Source organism: Grus americana, chromosome 9, assembly GCF_028858705.1.
Source record: "Grus americana isolate bGruAme1 chromosome 9, bGruAme1.mat, whole genome shotgun sequence".
NCBI lineage: Eukaryota > Metazoa > Chordata > Aves > Gruiformes > Gruidae > Grus > Grus americana.
In genome coordinates this window covers 20,816,323-20,836,521 of record NC_072860.1, presented here as the reverse complement: position 1 = coordinate 20,836,521, position 20,199 = coordinate 20,816,323, and the positions used below count along the sequence as shown (strand labels likewise).

At 44.3% G+C, this 20,199-nt stretch overlaps 1 protein-coding gene across 7 annotated transcripts in view; it reads left to right on the top strand.

The window, feature by feature from the left end:
- The window catches only part of LOC129210105 (calcium-activated potassium channel subunit beta-2), a 153,849-nt gene that overhangs the window by 110,223 nt on the left and 23,427 nt on the right, over positions 1–20,199 (top strand). The window contains exon 1 of one of the 7 annotated variants that reach the window (XM_054835641.1): positions 7,913–8,264. The exons of 5 other annotated variants lie outside the window; for them this stretch is intronic. The gene's annotated coding sequence lies outside the window, so the exon portion shown is untranslated. Of the gene's footprint in view, positions 1–7,912; positions 8,265–12,602; positions 12,684–20,199 lie in introns of those variants that run through there. One more of the 7 variants, XM_054835640.1, reaches the window with a different exon arrangement.

Here is a 20,199-nt window from a genome sequence, read left to right as displayed (position 1 = left end):
AAGATGTACTGAACTGAAGAAATGAGCATTCGATGACATTAACTCTGCATGCCTTCCTGTAATATATTTCCACTACACTTTCAGACTTTAAGATTTTCCATCTGGCGTTAATAGAAGAAACTATCTAAGGGTTAAGGGCTTAAGCAATGGGGGTCATTTCTCATGTCTGCTACCACACAGCACCGAGAAAGCTGGAAATGCCACATGCCTCTTTCCTCCCCTACTACCCTGCTGGGAGCTCGTTTCGTTTTCCCACGCAGGAGGGGCTGGACTGCCTACTTCTCCACTTTGCTGTCAGACTTTTTTGTAAATGTCAGAAAAAGAAAAGCCTGAGGCACCACCGGCGGTCATCCAAGCGGAGGGAGCTGCTGGTCGGCGCCTGCCGGAGCCCCCAGCCAGGGACCCGGCACGTGAGCATTTTTGGTGCCGTGACCTCTGGCTCCAGCCTCCTGTTGGGAGATTTGGAGGACCCTCATAAGGATGCCTGGCAGATTTTCTTTTGTGATTGTAAATCACTGTGAAAGCATGGGAAGGGCCGAGTTCCTGCCATGGAGCTTGAAAGCAGTCAGGATTTTGGCTGCCTGGTCCCATCTTGTCTGATTCCCCGTCTCGCTGCTTCGGTAAGCAAGGCAGGCTGATTGTTGCATGATGCCTTTCCTGAAGCAGATGGCTTCTTTCTTTTAAAGCGTTCTTATTATGGAAGTTTTCAAGTGCCAAGATAAGTATTTAACCCTTGAGGGCTTGCATCAGCACGGGCGTCCCATCAGACTGTCTGCAGGAGCCCCACTGCTCGCACCAGAGCACCCACCCTAACGGGCCAGCTTGGCAGCTCACCATATCTTTGAGTGACTTTAAAAAGTGGTTTGGTGGACCACGCTTTCATGGGCTTTTTGATACATGTCTGATTGTTTCCTTCAGGCAGGCTGCCTTGCAGCAAGTCCTCATCATTCATCTTAAAGGAGACATGTCAGGACCTACATTATAGTCGGGCTTTTAGCACCCTCTGGGCCCCAAGGCTGGGCAGTCTCATGGTGTCCTCTTCCCATCTCCCCTATTGTCTTTTGTGCAAATATTGTTACTTTAGCCAACACCCACCATATGTCTTTTACTTTTGATTTTATAGGCCTTGCCAAGGAGATTGCCTATATGCTACGTTAGGTGCTTCCATTTGCTCATATAAGCTGCCATTTCTCCAAATATCAAAATATTCGTAGGCCTCTATATAAATATCTCTCAAATGTAGGAGAATGAGATTTAATATTGCTTCTCACTGGTCTAATCCGAGGTTTGTTTGTTTTTACAGTAAAATCATTGCTGTTGCAATTTATCGGCCACACAAAGGTAACAACCTTCTTATGGCTTGTATAGCAAACTGCACTGCTCGGTGAGTTGTAGTACCCCTTCTAGGTGTAGCTGCTGCATTGTGTGCTCTTTAGTTTGGGGCATTTAGCCTCAGGATTCCCAGTTATGTTCCAAATTTTCTTTTAGTCCAAAACTTGGAAGCTGAGATGAGTTAATACCCAAACCTAGCTCTACTCTTGAGGCTGCAAGAGTCCAACATTACCTCTAAATGGGATGTGATTCCATCTGGTGAACCTTGGCTCAGACGACTGATAAATTTATCTGTTGCTGCCAGCTGTAAAACAGCGGGGTGCCTGCGATGAGCATCCGCAGCATCCGCCCCCACAGGACAGGATGTTGTTCTTTGTTTCTGGATCTAGATAAAAATTCATCAGCCTTTTGGGAAGGAAAAGGGTGTAAGGGTTAATACTACAACAACGCCACAGGCTGCTAAGTGATTGTTCTTTCTGACATGATAGGAGTCTTGTGGAAACACTGTTTTTGTGGGATTTTCGTTATTTTCTTGGGCCTATCTGCAAGAGAAGGGCTAATCTTATGTGATGTCAGCCATGTATTCTCAGACAAGAGCATGTAGAAATGGTTGATTTTAGATCCATCCAACAACCTGAACACACAGAGTAGCTTTGGATCCAAGGATTCAAAGCCAATTCCTCAAAGCCCTTCCCAAAATTTAACCCAAGAGCCTCAAGTGAACATTTGACTTCATATCCACTGATTAGCTTTCTAATTATTTGTAAAAAAAGATAGCTGATTTCTGAACTAAGACTTACTGAAGATTTAACAGCTTGGGATTTGAGCATCAGTGACTCTCACTGAATTTTCCCATCTGCTCCCTTAACTAGAAGTTAGCTCCCATCACACAGCTCCAGGGCCGGGGCTGTATCGTGAAGGACCAAGAAGCAGCGTATGGTGATGTTGGAAAAGGCAGCAAAGCGTTCACGTGTTGTTTGGCCACTGACTGCAGGTGTACGTGGCTCAGAGGAGTAACCTGTTGGAGTAAGCCCCTCGGCATATCGCATTATCAATATTGTAGTATCGTGCAGCTCATCATGGATCACCTCCAGGGCAGCCAGACAACTAAACCCAAAAACCAACCTAAAATTATTTGCAGTCTTTGTGCCTCCGTTCACCATAACCCAACTGGCTCTAAAGACAATTTCATTTGTTTCCACACTGCCTTAAAAAACCCTTCACCTAGCTTTGACCTCAAATCCTTCTGCTCCAGACAGGGCTGAGAGAGGATTGTTCCTTAGGACTTCAGCACTTGTTAATTCTCTTAAAGAGATTACTCAAATCTCCTAAACAAATATCAGACTAGATTTTGGATTAAGCATGGGTGCTAAAATGACCTTGCTGATAAAATCAGCATGATCTAACCTTACAAATCGGAGAGGGAAGCGTTGGATGTAATTTTGATTCGGTAGGTACTATCCTGGTAAGTTATTGGACTGCTCTGAATCTCTGTTCCTCTAATATTCTTGCAATGTTCCTTGAGAACCAATACAAAATGTCAGATCTTCCAGATCTTTGTGGAAAAGACAATATACTGACAAAGTCACTGGGGCTACATACAACCTCCTGGGGTTTTTTTACTAATGCTTATTGCTTTTTCCATTTCTCACATTTGAGCTGTCTGCTTCATTTCGGTGTCAGCACGAGGCTGGTTTGCACAGCATCCCGACTCCTGCGTTAATCAAAGTGCCATTGTTCGGAAGTGGATTTAGCTTAGTGCATTTGGCGGGGTGCTCCGGTCCAGGTGCTTGGGGACCGCTGCCTGGGGGTGATTTCCCTACTGTGCAGCTAATAGCCAGAGTTATTTATATCCTGCGTCTATCTATCTGTGCAGTTTTCTCTGTGTCTCACTTGGGTTTCAGAAATAGTTAACCCTGTAAAGACTTTGGCCGTGTAACAGGCATTTTCTTAAGAACCGGGAGTGGCTCAGTGAGGTTTGTGTTAAGTGTTTTTGTCATTGTGTTGTGGCCAGGAACAAAGCCCAGAAATTTTATCTGTGACAAGCACTTCACAAAAGAGACATCATTAAGTCAAAACTGAATCACTTTCAACCTACATTTCTTCTGTTGTTGTTCTGTTTCTGTTCTTCTATAACCCCAGCAGATTTTCTTGCAAAATCTCTAGCGTCTGTAATGGAAACAATTTCAAATCCAGTAAGAATTCATAGGCTATTCAAAAAAAAAAAAAATTCCTTGGAGGGCAAAGCCTATCATGACTGAAGCACTTATGTCTACTTTCAAATCTCTTTGTCCAATTTTCAGTTTAATTTACTCATTTGCTAATCCTAATTTGCAGTACTGTGCTTACAATATCTAACCGAATATCACTCATGTGGAAACACATTAAAGTTCTGCAACAAGCTGGAACTTACGGCTTCAAAACTCTTGTCAGCTTTGCTTCTCAACCGTCAACATGTAATGGTGGGTCTGCTTCCTCTCCTCAAAAACATACGAGTCGCATTCACTGTTCCCTCCCTGAGCACCGTGCTCCATTTCACTTTTGCCACTGTCCATTATGGCAAAAGTACCCTACTTCCGCTAAACTTCAAGTATACCTGATGCAGAAATATAACCTTTTCCCAAAGATTTCTTCATATGCTATTATTTAGTTTTCCTTTGGTTTTAAATAATTTAATATATTTTTATAAAGAATGTGATGAGCTGCGCATAGAAATAGCAAATAATTGTACTGTGACAAAACATTGGGAACAGTGCTATCTGTGCACAGCAATCGGAACTGAGAAACTGTGTGTTATACACGCTTTACTTCCAACAAAAGAGTTATCTGATTTTGCTCTGATAGCGAGGGCTGCCATTTGAACAGGCAGATAAGAAGGCAACGTCCCCATCTCACCGCCCCTGGTTCCCCCATCCTGGATGGAGCGGGGCCGGGTCTCACTTCTGCACAGGGAATGCTGTGCAGGGGGGCACGGCCGATCCGACCCTCTCTGATCCCAGCTGGGCTCCCGGGGATAAAAGTGTCTGTAAGGACCCCAGGCTGGGGCTGAAAGTGCATCTCCGGATGAGGTGGCTGAAAGTCGCTTTGTACTCGGCGGTGCTGGCTCCCTTCTCTCCACAGCTTCCTCCTTCGCTCCCTTCAGGGGGTTATATTGCTGTGAGCTAATTTAAGGAGAAAAGCCTTTTTAATCTGGTATCTTACAGACCCGAAGTATGGATATTTTTTATTTTGAATAAAATATTAATATTAAGCTCTTTAGGCAGGGACTTTGTCTTCTAACATCTCTTCAAATCACTTAGCATGCCACTGGTATTACAGGTGTAAATACTACAAATATTACAATGCAGTCTGGATCTCAGAGATCTGTTTCATTAGGAATGGGCTCACGAAATGTGTCTGTCTGTTGTGGTAGAAAAGGCTCAGGAATAAGGAGAGCTTCCCCAGAAGTTAGTGCTGAGCCTTGCCCTAGAAGAGCTTGGAGTCAAGAACCTATTTTGATTTAGGTTTCCTCATAATTCACGAGGTCCTTCTTGTTTTGATTCCACCAGTGAAATGGGACACCCTGCCCAAGGAACAAAAATAAAGTTTAGCATACAGAGCAGTCATCTGAGAAGTGGACAAGAGCTGTTTAATCCTGCAAGATAATGGTATGTGGTAGTTCAAGGCAGAAAGCGAGAATGAGTTCTCTAACGGTCTGAAGGCAAACAGGTAAAAAGGACTTAAGAAAGAAAAATCCTTGTAGAAAAGAATATATTATTAACTGAAAAAGTAATTTAACAGTATAGTAATGTTCTCATACCACTGAGCAAATCTAATACCAACTCTGCAAATCTAATAAGATCTCTGCAAAAGCAGAGAAGTTCAATCTGAAGTGCACTCTTTTGAGGCTGAGGCCACTGTCCATTAAGTACAATAGAAATACTTCATCAGCTTCGATACAAGCTGGATCAGGCCTCCACTGGATTTGGATTGTTGGCTGTTATTGTCTCCACAGAATAGTCCACTCAAACTTGCCATGGTGATTAAAGTAACATCTAATTTCCACAACAATATCAGCAAATTCTCAATATGCGCTGCTCTTGAACGTGGAGCACAGCAGGCACCACCCTTTAGCCAGAGCCGTTTCCTGCATTAAACAAAAACCAAACTGGCCTCGAAAAATCACGAGTGGGTGAGAGGCAAATGTCAGACCTTGTTAAATGAGGTGTAATCAATAGGCAGACCCCACACAAGAATCCTAGGCTCATCCATGAATTGTCAACAAGAGACACGCCACCCGTCTTGCACTGACTCTGCCATTGCATTGCCAGCCGTTGTATTTCCCATTTCGCTAATGGCCAGTTCATTGTACTTCAGCTACTTCTTTATTGCACACATCAGCGGAAATTATCAGCTTCATTACCCATAGCTCCTAAAGGCTCCATGTCATAATGCTTGTGGAATTCAGCAGGCTTCAACGTACATGGAAAAGGCTGGCCGTGCAATGGTATTGCGTACAACGCAACTGCTGTGCACCCACCTATGTCCGTCTATCACTTTTTGCAGGTCCCAGCAATGTCTGCTAGTTGAGCGTTCCATTAACTTTTTCACCCCTTATTTCTTAAAAAGCCTAGAAGTAATCTTAATCCCCCTTATCTTGCTACACTATTATCTTGCTGTGTTCCTGGTGGCTTCAGACAGAGATTTTGTGGAACTGTGTTTTTTCACTTAGTCCAAAATTGGCTTGGAGGAAGAGAGTGCAAAAAGGTCTTTCCTTGACCAAGCTAGAAATAGAAATGACAGTCTAATTTTGTGCCTGATTTTAACCCAGCTCGGTTTGGAGGAAGGTTTGCTTTACTGCACTTTAAGAGCAGGGAACATCTCTCATTTGAGATGGGAGATTGATTCCTGTTAGATCCTCCCTTTAGATTAGTCCCTTGGAGGAGCCCAGGATGATCCACACACCCCTTGTCTGCTGGGACCGGTAATTAACCCAAACCCATCAACCCTGGAAAGTGTCACCACGACATCAATAGCGTCCTTTCCCCTGATGAACTGAGGATGTCTGTAATGGAAAATGAGGTGTAAGACTGGCAACTCCTTAAATACAACTGGCCCGGAAAAAAAGGTACAAAATCCAGTTACTTTAGTGTGGATTGAAGTAATTTTATGGATCATACATTTGTAATAATTTGCTGTATTAACAAATTCAGTACAGAAGCTTTCAAGCTCGAAGCAAGCCTCTCACTCTATTGCTTCAGAAAGCACAGTCCAAAAGCTATTGATCTATTTATACAGATAAGCACCCAACAGAGTTATCAGAATCAATGCAAACCCTCAGAAAAAAGATTCAATATAACTAATAATAAATAAGTAAATACCCAGGAAATAGAAGTGTACAATTCAAAACTAATTGAAATGCTGACCCAAAGAATAGCTGCTTATGTGCACTTCTGCAAAGGCAGTTCCGAGAAGGGGAAAGAGAGTGCGAAGGTAAGTGGATAATTTCAGAGATGGCAGACAAGAGGACAGACAAGCAGCATCCAACTCAAAGACGAGCAAGGGCTAGAAAGTGGTGGAAGCAACACTGGAATTTTTTTTTTCAAATTTTTTTCTGTATGAATTTAAAATTTATTTGTACAAAACAAGGTCTGAGCGCTGTTATTGAAATCAACCTGGGGGAGAGTACCAGAGCAGCATGGGTATCCCAATACATGTGTTTTCCATGCCTGGGCAGTCTAATTTTGCACCCACCTTCTTTTTCTGAGGTTAAGAGAAGTTTTGACATGAATCCTGTTTGTTGGATTTGCCGAGCCATTTTTCATCTGCCTTGGTTGCTTCTGAAGGTGCCACGGGATGGGATGCGATGAGGCTGGACTAGCTGTCACCGCCAGTCTTTCAAAGCACAGATCAACCAGTTCATCAGTTCAGGATTTAGGCTGATGACCATATGGTAGGCTTTGGGTCATGCCTATCCTACACTGTAGTGTGGACAGCCTATCTTGAAAATATTATTTAAATTCTTCTTCAAGGCCTGATGAAGTCCAGGAGCCCCAGCTGCTCAGTGCTGGGTACAGGTCCAGCCCTGGACAACTCACAACACGCTCTAGTTTCGTTCTAGGTGTGTCCCAGCCAAAAATATAAAGGCAGGTTCAGACCAAGTGCTGCCTCACCCACTTCAGTGCATTACATCTTACCCTACAAAGTAAATCCCAGTTGTGAACAGCCATGTTTTGCTTGGCTTTAAATGAGAAACGGCAACAGCCCAGTATTCTGGGGAGAAAAGGTCACAAGACGTGCAATTTCATCTCATCCACTTCAGTGTACATGAAAATATTAAGAGCTTGCAAAATATTACGATAAAAAAATTAGTTTAGCCTGGAAGGCTGAGTGCTTCATGAGAAGTTTAAGTTTTGCCAGCAAGATTTAAACTTTTCCTAAAATAAGGAAATAGGCTCCATTGCAGTCCCAATGCAGTAAAACAGACATACATCTTACGCACTGTTTTGGTGAACATCTGATGTGAATCAGCACTGTTTGTACTTCAGTTGACTCATCCCAGAAATCAAGCGTCTCCTCTCCCCGTAGGCAGCCTGAGCACACCGGGAACGTGAGCGAGCAGGAGTTTGACACCAGCCTGAACCTCAGAGCTCCTTGGTACAGCCAGACAGACACAGACAAAGCCAAGCATCTGCTGTGACTGCAGAGGTCACAGGACAGTTGCTTTGCTGGTACAAGTCAATGCAGCACTGCTGAAGTCAGCAGAGGTGCCCTGATGGGCACTGAACCCGGGCAGTAAATGCCGAGAGAACAGATCCCAGTGATGGTGAGAAAGAACAGAGAGTGGGAAGAGACAGAAAATGCCAGACAAATAGGAAAAGAGAAGAAGCGACCTTAGGTGATTGAGCACAAGATTTAAAAGAAGCAGGAAAAAAAAACACTTTCCTAAAAACGTAAGTAAATTGTGAAGCTTCTTGGCAGAAGACTCAGTGAAGGTGACAATGGGAGATGGCTTGGGACAGAGGTTAGACCAGCTCTGAAAACTGCCAACCACAGGATCCCAGGAGGGAGCGTGAGGTCTCACAGGCTGGTTGCAGCCCACATCGTGGCTTGGTGCAGGTCCTCACATCTGTCCCAAACACCCCTCCGCAGGTGGCCTGCACCAAATGGGGTGTACCTGGGCTCTCACCCATCACTGCTGCTCCTTAAATACCTTCCAGGAGGGAGAAGCAAAGGGCAGGTCATGGGCTGATGTAATTCAGCTCACTGAAATAAAAACAGTCATCAGGATGCAGCTAAAGGACTGCTGAACTCAGTCCTGGAGGGAAAGGAACGCCGCTGAGTTTCATACATGGTCCAAAGCACACTGGGGGGAGGAAAGAGGGAGGTTAAAGATTTAAAAAGAATTTTGATTAAAAAAAACAAGATATTGTCAAAAAGTTAACCAGAAGCCAAGATTTAGCCAGATCTGCTCTTATTTAACCTTCAGCATGAGATCAGGTCTCAGCCTTTCTATTCTTGGTAACAGCTGATGAACGCAGTGTAACAAGGTATTAATAAACATCTGCCCAGCTCTTAGATTAATATAGGGAAGAATTAATGGAGGTCTTAGCACGTTCATATTTTCTAATTATGGCAGATGACTTTATTTATAGAAATAATAGAGAGAATGGAAATTGTCACTGACACCATGTCAATATACGTAATGAAATCCAATCATTTAATTGCATTACATTTGGCTAAGGAGTCATATCAATAAAAGTCCCTCCTTAGAGCGGTTCAGTGATCAGTACGTACTTCGTGTTAGAAAGCTATTAAGATTAATATTTTTTCAATGAATCATTGGGAAAATAAGTCACCTCTGACATACCTATTCTGTGCCTCAGACCCCGAGAGGAGCAGTGCTGGGGGGAAAAGCCCCCTGCGCAGCTGCCTGGAAATGACAGAAAAAATGAGCCCCATGCTCATTTCTGGAAACCTCTTGCTTCCAGTCCCCAAAGCATAAAATAACACCCAGACTGGAGCCTGTGCCATATTTTGGTTGTCACCAGCCACGGCTAAGCTGGCTCATGCATCAGCTCTGCTTCGTGCAGTGCCCTCCTTTCCACCGCGATAAAGCATCACCCATGCTTCTGTGGGAACAATATCGTGCTGTACCACTGAGATAAATAAAGCACGATTTTAGACCTTGATATGTTTATGCTTCCTAAGAGAGGGGGAAAGGCCTATAAAACTCCTGCTAAAGGAGACGTGGTTGTTCGGATCATTTGCAGCTTGTTAGGTAAACCCTGGAGCCACTTTCTATCGGGAGGTGCGTGTGTTGGTGTTAGAGAGCCGCTGGGGTTTAAGCAGGCTTTGGACCGACTGTGGCTGTTTCTCAAGGTTTTAAAATACATTCCATAATGCTCAGTTGAGGCAGGCAGCTAGGAAAGTTTGGATCTATTCTCCCAGAAGCAGGGAAAAATAAAACAAAGCTACAATTACGGTGACAGATGGTCTGTTACTCACAGAGCATTGCTAGTAATTTTGCTCCTTGCACAATGAAGAAGGAGATCTTGACTGATGCTAAAGAGCCAAACAAGTCCTCTGGTTCTCTCCTGTTCTTCAGAAAATGTCTTTTCTAATCCATTCTGATCTTCCAAAGCTATCAGTTTGAATTAATGAAAACAGAGCAAGGAAACGTTACTATTTCTATTAATTATAGAGGCAGGTTTGTGCAATAAACAGAATTCATATCCCTACAGTGCTGCCTAAGTACCTATAATTCAGCTGCTCCACTCACAACTGCAGCATCTTCTTCACATTGTTTTACAAATTAGCAAACCTGAAATCAGCAGCCGTGTACAGTGTGATGACATTTAGTTTAACTACAGGGGATCTGATCTGCCGAAATCCACGGGTGGTCTTCCAGCGCTGCTTTCCACTGCGCTTATGTTACAGCTCCCAAATTAAGTATTCCTAGATCAGCTTCATGTTTTTCCATAGAAGTGAAAATACAGATGCTTAGGAAATATTGTCAGTTACTTATTGCAATTGCTGGTTCTCTTCCAAGTACTGCCAAGCTAACACTTGGGGCAATGCCCATTCAGGGATGAGCAGAAAGGGGGGGCCAGGGCACTCCTGGAGCCAACCTGACTTTCCAGCTCAGTTGACTGGTTTGTATTTACTGCAAGGTACATGGAGTGAGAACCCGCACACGGATATCTTTGCTCAGTGGCCAAAGCTCAATACTTGCATACCCCACAGGTATTTGTTTTGTGCATCAAAACCTGCAGAAAGAACTGAGTGTGCTGCGCCCTGGTCAGTCCTTCCTCTCCCACCACCTTAACGCCAGTGTTGGCATCCTGTGGTAGGATTGACGGTAGCAATGGGTTGAATGAGCAACTTCTGTCACCCTGCGGTCACCTTCACATCAGGCCAAGCCTGGGACTAGAAAACCCCAGAAGGAGCTGGCTGCTGAAAGCACTGTTGCTCCAGCAGCGGTGAAGGAACCAACAGCTTTTGAGGCGGTGGTAGAAGAAAAGTAAAATTCCTGGGGGCATAAAGGGAAGCTGGGAAGGTGCAGAGTGATAGTAATTCTGCTGCTGCTCTAGCTTTCCACTGTCCAGATTAAATAAACTTTGCTTTTCTCTGCACCCGAGAGAGGAAACGAATTGCCGATTCCCAGTTGGCAAATGTGTTTGATAGCAGGGCTCCCACCACGAGCTCAGAACTTTGCACCGGCAAACTGGTCTGACCGGGGAGCACTCCGGCGACTGAAATACTCCAGTAGCAACATTTTCCAATAGCTGTAAGGTGCCAATAGCAGACCACTTCTGATGGCAACGTGTTCTTATAGCAATTGACTCCACCACAATAAATAAAAAAGAAAAGGCACTTCTCTGGGCCATAGTGCAAAAGGTTGATTTTCTATGTACTTATATATCCACTGCTCACAGTGCAGCTGGTGTTACATTTAAAGCATCTGACTCAGGCATTTGAGTGGAAAGGTGATAAAACGCTTCACTTCAATTGAATATTGGACTTGAATTTTCATTGTGGCAAAAGGTAAAAATAAATACAAACAGTATGAAGAAATAAAAAAGCTGCTATTGGACAAAGTGTTCCACATAATTTTTTTTTAAATCTTTACAGATACTGAAAAATCTCTTTTTTAGCTTGCATAAATGTCAAAATTCAGGTTTTGAGCATTCTTTCAGCAGGGATTATATTTAGATACTGAACCTCCAGCCAGTTTACGGACAGTGTTTCTTCCAACATTAGTCCAGCTGTGAGGATTTCCCAAGGGACCACAGAAATGCCTTTGCTGTGGTGCAGACAGTTTCGGTGGCATTGCTCTACCCCTTCGCTTGCTTCTGCATTCAGCTCCTGACCTCGCTGATGTAAATATGAAGAGAATCAAGTGCCCGGTCTCTTCTGAAGTACATGTCAGAGAGCATTGAAATGATAGACTTCATTAACTTGTACATTAGCTTTAAAAGAATAGGAAGAAAAAAAAAAAAAAGCTGAGCGGTGGAACTCACAACAGCTTTTCCAGTGCAAGGAAGAGGAGCAGGTGGGGGGGAAAGTTACATTTTACACATTTTACACCCTCTGAAACAAAAATGCAGTCCATATCACAGCAGCCTCTGATAACATTTTCTGTAATTTAATTACTACTATCAAATTAATATGGAGAAAAGCCCTCTGAACACATTAGGAGGAAGACTGCCAGCTTTGATTTACTTACTGCACTGTGTTACAGCAAGAAGCACACAAGTGTTACAACGGGGCCAGCCCAAGTCACCTGCCTGGTGTCAGCAGGTACCTTAACAAGTTTTCCCACAGCTATGTTTGCTTAAATTGATCTAAATAAATTGGAGAATTCAAATACCAGCTTTTAGTTGCAAGATAGGATCTTGAGAATATCTATATAAGAGAAACTTTTTTTTTTTTTAAACTTACCTTTACAGCCTTCTCAGCCACAAGCTATTCTGTACAGCACCTTTATAATGAGATACACACCCGCTGTATCCTGTGGGAGGTGGAAATGGCCTTCAAGATTTCAAGGTCAATGTGAAAACACAGCTTTTCTGCATTTTGATTTGAATGTAATTCACATGATTACTGGGGCTCAGGGATTCTTTGGAGAGACGGAGGCAGGGAGAGCTTTCATAAAAGCATCAAAAAGGGTGAAAATTAACAGGCAATTGTTTAACTGCCCTAAAAAGTAGAGAATACAGACATAGCCCACGTGTCCTGATTTTCAATATCTATTTCCTTATTTTGTTAACAGCAGTACCAAATGCTTAGTAAAAGTCTTTTGTTGTTGGGAAGAAAGTGGGCAGAGACTGGCCAAGTGATGGATACCTTATAGAAAAAGACCAAAGCAGGTACGATGGTGCAGGCTGTATCTGGTGGTAATTATCTGAACAAATCCCATCTGCGTGGCACTGAAGGATAGGGGCAAACTCTTCCTCTCTGGGCACACCTCTAGCATCTCTTCAATGCACATTTTAGCAGCCAGAATCTGCTTTTAATTGCCCGTGTGACATTTGATGTGTTAGGATGCTGAATTTTGTCCTGATCCTGATAGTTCCTGTCATACAGCAACTGCTGGTGGCAGCTGGCCGGCATCAGCAGCATGGCCCTGCTGCCCAGAGCAAAGCTGGCAGAGTATGGAGATGATCGATCCCAGTGAGGTGCCACTCTCCAACTTGGGAGAGTCCCCAAGACAGAGATGGGATGTTCGGCTGACTGTCGCTCCTTGACGATGTGTGCCTACCGCAGAGGAACAGCTTCCTGCTTTGTGAAGTCCTTTGCATTGCAAGTGCCAGTCCCCAAAGCACCAGCTACCTCCCCTCAAGCGTGTGAAAGGGGATGGTGCACAGAGCTGCCCAAGGAAAGTGAGAGCTTTTTCCCTGACAAAGGGTACAACAGGTGTGGACCTTGCACATCCACACACGTGGACACGTGGCGTGTCCTGGACACCACCACTGTGTAAGGAGTTGTGGGAGGCAGGTAGGAAGCCACTCACCCACCCTATATGCCCATGCACAGTCTTGCAGTTCCCACCAGCAGTGGGGCAGAGGAGTGGGGAGCAGGATGACTGCTGGAAGAATGGGATTTGCAGAGTTTAGGGACCTGAGTTAGGACCTCTCCTGGATCTGCAGCCTGCCCTGGTCATCCAAAGCTGGAGCGCTGGGCAGCGGTGTGGCCAGGTGAACCCCCCTGTGTAGGAGAAGCTGTTCAGGACCAGACCTCTCACTGACTTTGCTAGAAAGGCAATTCTTACTGGCTATTTTGCACTTGAAATTCTGTACTGAGATGGGTATTTTCCAGGAGCTACTACAAAATAACTTCTCGCCAATGGCCCAGCAACCGAAAATCTATTCTTGCATCCTGACAACTTCAGTGTTTTGCCAGAGCAGTTTTGCTGCCACCGGTTCCTTAAGGCAGTTTTGCCCAGCACTGTTGAAAAGAAAAACATTTATTGTGCCCTGAGGGAAATGAAGCGTGGAAGTCCTGTTATCACTGACAGAAGTTTTGCCTCTAATTCCCCATCTGCTCTTCTGAATGGTAACCTACAGTATTGGCTTAAATGATAAATAGGGATTCCGAATAGAAAACAACAAAATATTAGTCGGATAGGCTGGTGGTGTCTGCAAAAATGTGGTGTGGGCACTCATATTTCAAGAAAGGGAAATTATAGGACAAAATAATGTTGTTATGTGGATTGAGGGGAAATGCTAGCACCGAATAAGACGAAGTAATGGGTCAAAACCAGATTTATTTATTTTTTTGATCTTTAATCCATATGGGATCCTGCACAGCTCCTCCTTCCTATTATTGTTATTTGTGTTTAGCAGCCCAGTAAAATAGCACACGAGGCAAGAAACCTGAGAAGAGAGTAATAATGTGATGCATAGTGTTAACTCGCTGGTTTTGGAAATATCCATTTATCTTGGTTAAGTGAAAGCCTAGCCCAAGTACTAAGCCAAGTAATCATGATTAGGGAGAGAAAAAGACATTCACCTCCTTGGAAACTCAATACTCTTCAACAGTAATAGCACTGCAGTGACATTGTTCGAAGCTGGACACTTGCTGTAATTAATATAGATTATTGCCATATGAGGAACGGAAGCTTCTGTGCCTGCTCCTACCACTGTTTTCATTTCGAGACCAGTTATGAGACCAAAATACATTGGGTTTTTGTTTCATGGACATGCTCCCTTCACTGTTCAGAGTGCTCCGCTGGCCTCAGAGGACTGCAGAGATTTTGTTCTCTTTTGTTGGTTCAAATCTGCGTAGAGGGCATATGTACACTGTTCTCTCTTATAAAGACTTTGCTTTTGTTCTTTCTAGTTATCTTTTTTCCTGACTCTCAAGAAAAATTGGGTTTATGCTAAAAAGTGTATTACAAGAACACATCTATAAAGAGATTCACAAGCTCTCAAGCTATTGGTTTTCTAAGGAGGCTAAATCTGCATCTGTATCATCCACTGAACGCATCCACAAAGCAGGTGATTTAGTGTTTACACTGATTTTTGACCTAATAGACTGGTGGAGCACTGTACTAAGCCCAAATCATCAGGCTCGTCTCAGTAGTCATTTGACTCATTGACTCCACCAGATTTCCCATCCACTTCATACTGCTACTTCTGCAGATTTCATTACTACTTTCTGCAATATGCAGACATTCCTCCTCTCTCTCATGTGTGCACATCACTATTATCTTTTACATTGTGTTCCCTGTCTTTCTAATACTCTGCCTTATTGTAACCCACTTCATTTCTAACTTTCTCCTAGTCCTGCTCATCAGGCTGGATTTGATCTGTGCCCTAACTACGAAAGAATCCATTGGAAACGCTTGCTTCTTCTTATGCTGGTAATTGTTCTCTGGGGCATGCACCTTCCCTGTAGGAATTAGAATTTTGCATTGTTTTTCCAATCAGGCAGTAGATTTCTATCTCTAATACGTGACTTGGAAATCCTTACCAATAAGCAAAGCAAACAGGGAGCTCCAGAGACCACGTGCGTGAGATCAGCAGTCCACAGAGACGTAGCCATATTGTAGACAACTTAGATTCAGTAGCCAATAGGCGGCTGCCTTTACAGAGTTGCATTTAAAAAAAATAAGGACACTTAAAATATTCAATTCTGTGAAAATTACATGAAATTTATGCATGAAAAAAGTATTTCCAGTGCTTTTCTACAGCACTTGGGTACAAAATTCAGTTTCATGAATTTGACATGACAATTGATCATATTCAACTAAGAGGGCTACAGATGGTGAAGTGCGTCCCAAAAGGATGAGGAGCCACTGCAGAGTGTTTATGCTGCAAAATTTACCCTTTTGTAATAACACAAAGAGTAAAAATGCTCATGAGATCTGAGCTGGGTGTTTGCTTTTACCACAGAGGTGCTTATTTCACAGCTCCATGCCTCAGTCATATCAACAGAATGGAGCTATTCTATCTGTCTTTCCCCATCAAGCCCATTGCTTAGTTTTGAGGGAGGCAATTGATCTCTACCCAGTGCCTGTCATAACCAGGTTTCTGAGCTGATATGGTTGGTACTATTCACAACCTGTCTGTAGACATCCCTCTGTGTTTGGAGGTTCTCCAGCAGATCCAAGAGACTGGTCATGAAGGGAGCATGACTACTTGGCAGGTGGAGACCTCAGGTCATGCTCCTCTCGTTCCTCCCATCTGGCGATCTCAGACATTTAGATTTCATCTAACTGTTCCTTGCATATACCAGCAGGTTTAATACATCGTCTTTCATTGACAGCCAGGGAAAGTCAACCAGCACATAGTTAAACAACTTGCTTGAACTGCCAGGTCACACTGGCAGGGCTGATCCAGCACTCCTGGTCATCTTCTCCGGCCAGTGTTTTGGATCAGATCTTTTCCTAACTTACCCGCACAACCCAGTGCAAAAGTGGTTGCCTGCAAGGGTGAAGTAGCTTCACACCAATACCCAAAGCAGGAAGCCAACCTGCTTACTGGTAGAGCAGTGCAGTCTGGTGGACTTGAGCACTGGTCTGAACCACGGATGAAGCCACTGAAAAGCTTGTGCAAATCACCGCCTTGCTCTGTGCCCCAGTGTCCCACCTGCACTTTTGCAGTAATAACAGACATCTCTGGGTAATGGGCTTTAGTAAGATGTGACATGTGAAACCTCAGCAGCGGTCTAGTGTTCATGCTGACTGCCCACCCGTTAGCAGTGCAAACATTCGTCCAGCTGCAGTCTGCTAGATCCTCGTAAAAATTAACAAGCAGACTAAATGTAGACTGATGTATTTTGCCACATAAAGTCAAACAACAGCTAAATTTGGGGAAGGGAGAAGGGAAAGGGGAGCAGAGAAGGCAGACCAAAGGAAACATAAGTTCTATTTATTTTTTAATCCCATCTCTTTTAGTGTCTGTGATGAGCGCTGTAACTAAAGGAATCTAACTGAATTAGAATTTCAATATGTCCTGAGCAGATTGGAGCTGTTTCCATTCATGAGCAGCACGTCCCAGCTGTAATTGCCTGCTTGCTTATCCACACAGCTCTTTACAGCTAATCCAAATGTGGACTCAAAAATAAATAGTGCCAGAGCATTCACTTCCCGCTGGGCAGTAGTTTTAGCTCGCCTCTGCCTTTGCTTTGTTCCAGCTGGTGCTCTCGATGGCACAGGGACTGACTCAAAGGAGATAAAAGATGATTGACCCACTCAAGGAATTAGGGGGGAGAGAAAAACCGCTCCTGCCGTATCTGCTCTGCCTGTTCATGCTTTTCCTCTGGGTGCTGCTTTGCATTTGTTTATCTTTCTCTGTCCTCACCTCTCCCCCCCAACCGCATTGCTAGTGTGATCTGCTTCTCCTTCGTGGCTTCCCTAAGGGCTGCTGGTGCCCTCCCTGTCCCCAGCAGTGCATCACCCTTCTCCTCCCTGTGCTCCGCTTGCAAACACACCATCAGGGTTTTAGCACTACTTTCCTGAAATGAAACACTCTCTTCAGGGATATTTAAAATCTGTGTACTTCTAGATCGGGTCTTCTCTGGAGGGGTGTAAAGCTGAGGCACAGCTGCACAAAGCTGGAGCTGGAGAGGATGTCCCTGCGGATGGGACTTGGTGCTTCCCCAAAGCAAGGCTCTGCCTTTTCTCTCTGACATGGGAATCTGCATGGATCTTGGCTCTCCTCCCTCCTCGCTGAGTCAAAGGTGGTTGTTCACCATCTCCTAGGCTATTTTCTCTACTACATCCACCACAGACTTCCTGGGAGACTTTGGCCAATTCTCAGCAGCCTCTGTGTCCCTGTTCATCACCTGTAAAACAGCAATGGCAACATCCTGTTGCTTTACAGTTTGGGGTGTAAATCCCAGGGCCCTGAGATGACAGTGGGGCAGGGACAGATGAGTTGAGTCAGAAGCCACTTCACTTCAGCACAGTCAGAGATGTCCGGCTCCCACTGTGCAACCAATTATTCTTAAAAATAGTCTTTTTAGTATCCAAAAGAGCCTTCTCTAAGATCTGGTCAAGTGGGTGCCCATGAAATCTCAGCTAGGGAGAAGGTCACTCCCTATTAATGACCATTAAAGAGACTGACTTCAGCATGGAGCTAGAGCTGGAAACACCTCCCAGCCCTGGGAGTGGAGGAGCAATGCAGCAGCGAGCCTCCACTTCACCTCCTTTCCCTCACCCTGTCTCCATTTCCCACTGGGTTTGTCATGGCATGGTGGCAAGATACAGAGCATCTTCACTGCCACCCGCATGCTTGTAGCCAGCCAGCCTGGTCCATGCCCATATAGCTCTTCTGGTGCAGTGCAGCACCCAAGGTGATATATCCCGCTGCAATTACAGAGAATTGTGCTAAGATTTAAAAGAGCATCAGGTGAAGTAGTGCAGCACTTTCATTGCCTTCATTCTCACCCCCAGATCCTTCCTCATCAGTGTAATGCTACCTGGTCTTTGGCAGAGCAGATCTCCCCATAGAACTCTCTTGTATCAACTGACTAGGGGCATGTTGTAGGGGGGTGACACAGCACTTGCCACTGCTGCAACCCTTCCCAAAGCCAGCCCATTTCACAGGCAGATTGTGCCCTTCTCCAAAGCCAAAGAGCAGCTGAGACGATGAACATAGTGCTTGTCCAGTGTGTCACTTGCTACCTAAATTCAAATTCAGCACAGAAAGCTAAAAACGTTTGCAGAGTCCTGACAGGCAAAGGGGACAATTATCCTCAGCTGTTCCTCATAAATGTTGATCCCCAGCAACTGCAACGTGCCAAGAAAGACACTGCCTCATGCTTGGATTGCAAACTCACCAGCACCAAAACATGAGGATCATAATAAGGGCTGGCTCTTCACTAGATGCTCTGCTACCTGGAGATGGCCTGAAAGTGTGCTCTGCCAGGTACAGTGATGGGACTAGCACATCCCTTGCACAGATGAGGAAGCTGATACCATAGTGTCAGGCTGCTTCGAGGTGACCAGAAGGTCACCGAAGAAGAGAAGTTGTGACTCTCTTGCTTGCAATGACAGACAGTAGCTCCCTCCTTTGTAGTAGGCTCCCCTCCCCTGGGGCCTGGGGACACAGGAATTTCTTTAAAAACTTGCCGTTTCAATCAGCTAAGACAGAATAATTAAGACTAACACAGTGCAGCCATGGTGAGCAAAATAAGTTGTCACGAGGATACTAACGTATAGGAAGAGGCATTGGGGGAAAAAAAGAAAAGGAAGAGTGGAGAAGGAAGTCAAAGTTAAAAAGATCAGGAAGAATAAAGACTATGAAGTCTATAGCCGTGCTGCATGGGCTACTTAGATTCATACCAGGCAGGTAGCTCTTGGGAAAGAGGAAGCCTAGGGGTGACAGGCATCATTAAATGGCAAGGCTTGAAAGTTTTTTTCAAAACACAGAAAGCCAACACTGGAAAAAAACCATCATGAGATGAAAACCTGGAAGATTTAGAGGTTACATTGGAATATTTCATTCTGAAGTGTGAACATATTGCATGTTGTCATGTAGCAAAGGGGTATGGATACTTCAGCCTTTCTGAATATCTCTTACTCCGGTATATACTGGGGAGAGGGATTAATGATCATAAAGACATCTTCACGTTAAAAGAAATTTTGCCTTTGAAAACAAAACCAAATGCCATTCTGTTCCACACTCAGCTAAGCTGTATCCCCATGTGATGGCTTCAGTTGTCACTGGCAGCCCCCTTCTCCTCCTCTTTGGACATGGAGTGTCTTAGACATGCCTGTATCATGGGAGCCCAGCAAGACTGCTCTGGGTCCAGGGTGTCTACCTCATTCATCTCAAAAACTAGATGGAGAGCTCAGCTCTGAGCTCTGGAGAGATTTAGGAGAAGGACCAATAATAGAGGTGAGTTCATTGTTGAAGCCTCATTAGCCATCAGTCTTTCTAAACTCTTGTCAGTACATTAACGCCAGCTGCCCATTGCCCATTTTTCCCTTGCCATCATGAGGAACCCCAAATTCAAGGTCATCTGCCAGTTGGATTAGTCAGTTAGTACAGCCAGAGCTCCTGAGATGCTCCAACGAGAACAGTTATTTATGTCACTCTGTCCTGCGCCATGCCCATTAGCTTTCATGCAGTACAGCAAAGTCCGGTCACGAGGCAGAAATACACCATTTGATATTGTTGTTGCTGCTTCACAATTTAGCGTTGCTGCTGCCAGAGCATTAAATGTTCCCTAAGTGGTAACTGTCTTCTACTAATGCAGATGCATTTCTTTTCTGAGTTAGCTTATTGCTGTTCTTCTTGGTCCACGCTTGCTGGTCTTCTGTTACAGCTGCAGACAAGTGGAATTAGGGCAAGCAGATACTGTGCTCAGATGGAGACCTGCAGAGAAAACATATTTTGACTACACAAGAAACAGTGCACTGTGAATTGTGTCAGA